The sequence below is a fragment of the Pseudophryne corroboree genome, unplaced genomic scaffold (genome assembly GCF_028390025.1).
Source record: "Pseudophryne corroboree isolate aPseCor3 unplaced genomic scaffold, aPseCor3.hap2 scaffold_639, whole genome shotgun sequence".
In the NCBI taxonomy this organism is placed as follows: domain Eukaryota; kingdom Metazoa; phylum Chordata; class Amphibia; order Anura; family Myobatrachidae; genus Pseudophryne; species Pseudophryne corroboree.
The window spans coordinates 88127-94214 of record NW_026970228.1 but is presented as its reverse complement, the minus strand read 5'-3'; the positions used below and the strand labels follow the sequence as shown (position 1 = coordinate 94214).

Here is a 6088-nt window from a genome sequence, read left to right as displayed (position 1 = left end):
AAATAAAGCAGTCAGTATTTACCCTGCACAGAAACAAAATAACTCACCCAAATCTAACTCTTTCTGCACATGTTATATCTGCCTCCCCTGCAGTACACATGGTTTTGCCCAACTGCTAACAAAATTCCTGCTGCGATCAACTTGGAATTACCCCCATCGAATTACCCCCATTTTCACACTGCTCGTGTATATAAGACATAGGGCCTAATTCAGTTTGGATCGTAATACGCGTTCCAACCGCAAAAACTATGAAGAGGATGGGGGCATATACGCAGGGTCCATCCTGTGCGTGTGCCTACATTTTCTCCGGGTGCCCCGCAGAAAATGCGAATGCCTCTGCCTGTCAATCAGTAGAGGGCGTACCTTCGCAGGTATATCGCGATCATGAGCCATGTCTCCCATTTTTGTCATTATAGGTGCTCTGTGAGCTGCTGGCCATGCCCCAGCCCCTCTGTCTCCCGTGAATAGACATTGAGGCTTATTCAGACCAGATCGCTTCAATTTATTTTCACCCAGCGGGCAATCAGGTCTGCACTGCACATGCGTATGCGCCACAATGCGTAAGTGCGACGGTCCGGAGATCACAAGAAGATTGACAAGAAGAGGGTGTTTGTGTGGGTGGCAACTGAATGTTTCTAGGGAGTGTCCGGAAAAACCCTGGAGGGACCGGGCGTTTTGTGGGAGGATTTGTGACGTCACCTCAATGGCTGAGTAAGTGCTGAGCTGTGCAGCTCTTGTGCACATGTGATCACACACCTGCACAGCAAATTTTCCCTTCCGCTGTAGGCGGCAACTACCTGATTACAGGGATGCAAAAAACACACCCTAGCGATCAGGTCTGAATTACCCACAATGTGCATATTTGCAGAGCAACAAGCTACAGGGAGCCTTCCACCCCCCCCCCCCCCCCCTTCCCCATGACTATGGGACACTGCGGCCCCCACAGGGGTGGGGGGGTTGTTTGGGTTAGCTGGACATTCCCAAAAAAAGTGACTGTCCTGCAAAAATTGGTATAGTTGGGAGGTATGTTCAAATACATTTATTGTTTTGCATGCAGGGTAAATACTGGCTTCTTTGACATTTAGCCACAAATGCTGCACCGCTGAATTACAGTATTACACTGCAATTAACAGTTATGCTAGGACATTCCCCCTCCCAAATCTACCTCTCTCTGCATGTTACATCTGTCCCACAGTGGCGTGCGGTGAGGTCAGTGGCTAGTGAGGCACTACAGCCATAATTTCCGCCGAATCCTGCCGATGACCCTTAGCCAATGCCCGCTACTGCCTCTGAGCCGATACCCGCTGCCACCGCCAATGGCTTACAAACTCTCCCACAATCAACTGACCCAGCCCTCCACCACTAATTTCTATCTCAGTCCGAAGCCGCCAATGCCCGCTGCCTGCCTGCTCATTGTTCTTGTTATATATTATACATTTTTAAAGAAAAAAAAATGAGTGTTTGGGACTGGGAAGGGTGAGGGAGGAGGACATGAATGCAATTTTGTTGTCCAGGGCTTCCATTAACTTAAAGGAGAAGGGTCTGAATGGGTTAAAAAAAAATGTGTGAGGTCCCCCCTCCTTAGTATAACCAGCCTCGGGCTCTTTGAGCCGGTCCTGGTTATTTAAATACTGGGGGGAAAATTGGACAGGGGTTCCCCGTATTTAGACAACCAGCACCGGGCTCTTAGAACGGTCCAGATTCCAAAAATACGTGGGACAAAAGATGTAGGGGTCCCCCATATCTGAATTATACGAGAGCCGACCAGGTGAAACACAAATTATGCAGTCAAGTGTCCAACATTTGGGGAAACCGCAGGAGTAGCACACCCAGAGTGCAATGGGTGAGCCTTGCCCTGGGAGAAGCACCTTCATGATCATAGTATCTCACCTGGCAGGTAAGTAGGAGTTGGGCTAGAGCTGGGGAGGGTCGCTGCTCGGGCACCCCCCTGTCAAGTGAAGGAGATCCAACTGAGGCAGCACAAGAGAACTCTCGAAAGAAGAACAAGGCTAGAGGAAGATCTGAGACAAAGAAATCTGACTTTTACCAGAGCTGACCAGAGGAAAGCACAAACACAGTCCCTCACTACCACAAATAATGCAGTCCAGTTTCCCACATTTGGGGAAATCACAGGGGTCAGCATACCCAGAATGCAATGAATGAACCTCACCCTGGGAAAACAATCTTCATGACCATGGTATCTCCTATGCAAAATAAGTATAATTTGGGATAGAGCTGGGGAGGGCCGCTGCTCAGGCACATATCTGTCAAGTAAAGGAGATTCAACTGAGGCAGCACAAGGGAACTCTCATCTGGGGACAACAACTGCAGGGAGAACACATATTTTCAGATGAACATGGGAGGGCAGAAGGCTGCCTAATACTGAAGCACCCCCAAACAACAAACCAAATGCAACAACTAGTGCAAGCATTCCTGGGGGAAGGCCTGCAGCAGATGGATTTGCATATGGTGATGTCATCCAAGCAGTGGGTCAAAGTTGGCTTCAACCCTCATCTGCATATGAATAGAGAAGAGGGGCGTGCAGGGCATGGCGGCCTTTTGCGGCGCTTGGATGACCCCTAGTTCGCATTAAACACCTCCACCCTCCTTCGGTGTGGGGCTCATGTTGGCTATGCCCCAGCCCCTGAAGCATTCAAGCTGATTTCTTGCAGCAGCTGGGCACTGTAACAGCTCCAGAGCTGCTCTGTAAGGCAAGTAAAAGGGTGTGGGCCCTGCAGCACTACCTGTAGTTCGCATTGTGCGTTGGAAGGCACAAAGTAAGCAGACGGGAGAAGTCAGGATAGTGCGCAAGGGCATAGAAGGGAGCGGCTCAAGAAAAGAGAAGTGGAAACAGACAGCAAACTAGGCTGGAGAGAGACCTGAGACAAAGACATCTGAATTATACGAGAGCCGACCAGGGGAAACACAAATTATGCAGTCAAGTTTCCCACATTTTGGGAAATCACAGGGGCAGCACACCCAGAGTGCGATGGGTGAGCCTTGCCCTGGGAGAAGCACCTACATGATCATAGTATCTCACCTGGCAGGTAAGTAGGAGTTGGGCTAGAGCTGGGGAGGGTCGCTGCTCGGGCACCCCCCTGTCAAGTGAAGGAGATCCAACTGAGGCAGCACAAGGGAACTCTCGAAAGAAGAACAAGGCTAGAGGAAGATCTGAGACAAAGAAATCTGACTTTTACCAGAGCTAACCAGAGGAAAGCACAAACACAGTCCCCCACTACCACAAATAATGCAGTCAAGTTTCCCACATTTGGGGAAATCACAGGGGTCAGCATACCCAGAATGCAATGAATGAACCTCAATCTGGGAGAACAATCTTCATGACCATGGTATCTCCTATGCAAAATAAGTATGATTTGGGATAGAGCTGGGGAGGGCCGCTGCTCAGGCACATCTCTGTCAAGTAAAGGAGATTCAACTGAGGCAGCACAAGGGAACTCTCATCTGCGGACAACAACTGCAGGGAGAACACATATTTTCAGATGAACATGGGAGGGCAGAAGGCTGCCTAATACTGAAGCACCCCCAAACAACAAACCAAATGCAACAACTAGTGCAAGCATTCCTGGGGGAAGGCCTGCAGCAGATGGATTTGCATATGGTGATGTCATCCAAGCAGTGGGTCAAAGTTGGCTTCAACCCTCGTCTGCATATGAAAAGAAAAAAGGGATGTGCAGGGCATGGCGGCCTTTTGCGGCGCTTGGATGACCCCTAATTCACATTAAACACCTCCACCCTCCTTCGGTGTGGTGCTCATGTTGGCTATGCCCCAGCCCCTGAAGCATTCAAGCTGATTTCTTGCAGCAGCTGGGCACTGTAACAGCTCCAGAGCTGCTCTGTAAAGCATGTAAAAGGGTGTGGGCCCTGCAGCACTACCTGTAGTTTGCATTGACGTTGGAAGGCACAAAGTAAGCAGACAGGAGAGGTCATAATAGTGCGCAAGGGCATAGAAGGGAGCGGCTCAAGAAAAGAGAAGTGGAAACAGACAGCAAACTAGGCTGGAGAGAGACCTGAGACAAAGAGATCTGAATTATACGAGAGCCGACCAGGGGAAACACAAATTATGCAGTCAAGTTTCCCACATTTGGGGAAATCGCAAGAGCAGCACACCCAGAGTGCAATGGGTGAGCCTTGCCCTGGGAGAAGCACCTTCATGATCATAGTATCTCACCTGGCAGGTAAGTAGGAGTTGGGCTAGAGCTGGGTAGGGTCGCTGCTCGGGCACTTCCTTGTCAAGTGAAGGAGATCCAACTGAGTCAGCACAAGGGAACTCTCGAAAGAAGAACAAGGCTAGAGGAAGATCTGAGACAAAGAAATCTGACTTTTACCAGAGCTGACCAGAGGAAAGCACAAACACAGTCCCCCACTACCACAAATAATGAAGTCGAGTTTCCCACATTTGGGGAAATCACAGGGGTCAGCATACCCAGAATGCAATGAATGAACCTCACCCTGGGATAACAGTCTTCATTACCATGATATCTCCTATGCAAAATAAGTATGATTTGGGATAGGGCTGGGGAGGGCCGCTGCTCAGGCACATCTCTGTCAAGTAAAGGAGATTCAACTGAGGCAGCACAAGGGAACTCTCATCTGGGGACAACAACTGCAGGGAGAACACATATTTTCAGATGAACATGGGAGGGCAGAAGGCTGCCTAATACTGAAGCACCCCCAAACAACAAACCAAATGCAACAACTAGTACAAGCATTCCTGGGGGAAGGTCTGCAGAAGACGGATTTGCATACAGTGATGTCATCCAAGCAGTGGGCCAAAGTTGGCTGGAACCCTCATCTGCATATGAAAAGAGAAAAGGGGTATGCAGGGAATGGCGGCCTTTTGCGGCGCTTAGATGACCCTTAGTTCGCATTAAACACCCCCACCCTCCTTCGGTGTGGGGCTCATGTTGGCAATGCCCCAGCCCCTGAAGCATTCAAGCTGATTTCTTGCAGCAGCTTGGCACTGTAACAGCTCCAGAGCTGCTCTGTAATGCAAGTAAAAGTTTGTGGGCCCTGCAGCACTACCTGTAGTTTGCATTGTGCATTGGAAGGCACAAAGTAAGCAGACAGGAGGAGAAGTCAGGATAGTGCACAAGGGTATAGAAGGGAGGGGCTCAAAAAAAAAAAGAAGTGGAAACAGACTGCAAACTAGGCTGGAGAGAGACCTGAGACAAAGAGATCTGAATTATATGAAAGCCAACCAGTGGAAACACAAATTATGCAGTCAAGTTTCCCACATTTGGGGAAATCACAGGGGCAGCACACCCAGAGTGCAATGGGTGAGCCTTGCCCTGGGAGAAGCACCTTCATGATCATAGTATCTCACCTGGCAGGTAAGTAGGAGTTGGGCTAGAGCTGGGGAGGGTCGCTGCTTGGGCACCCCCCTGTCAAGTAAAGGAGATCCAACTGAGGCAGCACAAGGGAACTCTCGAAAGAAGAACAAGGCTAGAGGAAGATCTGAGACAAAGAAATCTGACTTTTACCAGAGCTGACCAGAGGAAAGCACAAACACAGTCCCCCACTACCACAAATAATGCAGTCAAGTTTCCCACATTTGGGGAAATCACAGGGGTCAGCATACCCAGAATGCAATGAATGAACCTCACCCTGGGAGAACAATCTTCATGACCATGGTATCTCCTATGCAAAATAAGTATGATTTGGGATAGGGCTGGGGAGGGCCGATGCTCAGGCACATCTCTGTCAAGTAAAGAAGATTCAACTGAGGCAGCACAAGGGAACTCTCATCTGGGGACAACAACTGCAGGGAGAACACATATTTTCAGATGAACATGGGAGGGCAGAAGGCTGCCTAATACTGAAGCACCCCCAAACAACAAACCAAATGCAACAACTAGTGCAAGCATTCCTGGGGGAAGGCCTGCAGCAGATGGATTTGCATATGGTGATGTCATCCAAACAGTGGGTCAAAGTTGGCTTCAACCCTCATCTGCATATTAAAAGAGAAAAGGGGCATGCAGGGCATGGCGGCCTTTTGCGGCGCTTGGATGACCTATAGTTCGCATTAAACACCTCCACCCTCCTTCGGTGCGGGGCTCATGTTGGCTAT

The 6088-nt window shown here is 49.5% G+C and overlaps 8 non-coding genes across 8 annotated transcripts; all 8 read right to left on the bottom strand.

The window, feature by feature from the left end:
• Window positions 1-1742: 1742 nt before the first annotated feature.
• LOC135036292 (U1 spliceosomal RNA) lies at window positions 1743-1905 on the bottom strand. Its single transcript, XR_010231094.1, has one exon. It is a non-coding gene; the product is annotated as a U1 spliceosomal RNA (small nuclear RNA).
• A 152-nt stretch (window positions 1906-2057) lies between these two features.
• Window positions 2058-2221, bottom strand: LOC135036270 (U1 spliceosomal RNA). The gene has a single exon (XR_010231073.1). It is a non-coding gene; the product is annotated as a U1 spliceosomal RNA (small nuclear RNA).
• Window positions 2222-2892: 671 nt separating this feature from the next.
• Window positions 2893-3055, bottom strand: LOC135036296 (U1 spliceosomal RNA). Its single transcript, XR_010231095.1, has one exon. It is a non-coding gene; the product is annotated as a U1 spliceosomal RNA (small nuclear RNA).
• A 152-nt stretch (window positions 3056-3207) lies between these two features.
• Window positions 3208-3371, bottom strand: LOC135036272 (U1 spliceosomal RNA). The gene has a single exon (XR_010231075.1). It is a non-coding gene; the product is annotated as a U1 spliceosomal RNA (small nuclear RNA).
• A 670-nt stretch (window positions 3372-4041) lies between these two features.
• On the bottom strand, window positions 4042-4204 carry LOC135036284 (U1 spliceosomal RNA). Its single transcript, XR_010231087.1, has one exon. It is a non-coding gene; the product is annotated as a U1 spliceosomal RNA (small nuclear RNA).
• Window positions 4205-4356: 152 nt separating this feature from the next.
• Window positions 4357-4520, bottom strand: LOC135036278 (U1 spliceosomal RNA). The gene has a single exon (XR_010231081.1). It is a non-coding gene; the product is annotated as a U1 spliceosomal RNA (small nuclear RNA).
• Window positions 4521-5196: 676 nt separating this feature from the next.
• Window positions 5197-5359, bottom strand: LOC135036285 (U1 spliceosomal RNA). The gene has a single exon (XR_010231088.1). It is a non-coding gene; the product is annotated as a U1 spliceosomal RNA (small nuclear RNA).
• Window positions 5360-5511: 152 nt separating this feature from the next.
• On the bottom strand, window positions 5512-5675 carry LOC135036264 (U1 spliceosomal RNA). The gene has a single exon (XR_010231067.1). It is a non-coding gene; the product is annotated as a U1 spliceosomal RNA (small nuclear RNA).
• Between the last annotated feature and the right edge of the window lie 413 nt (window positions 5676-6088).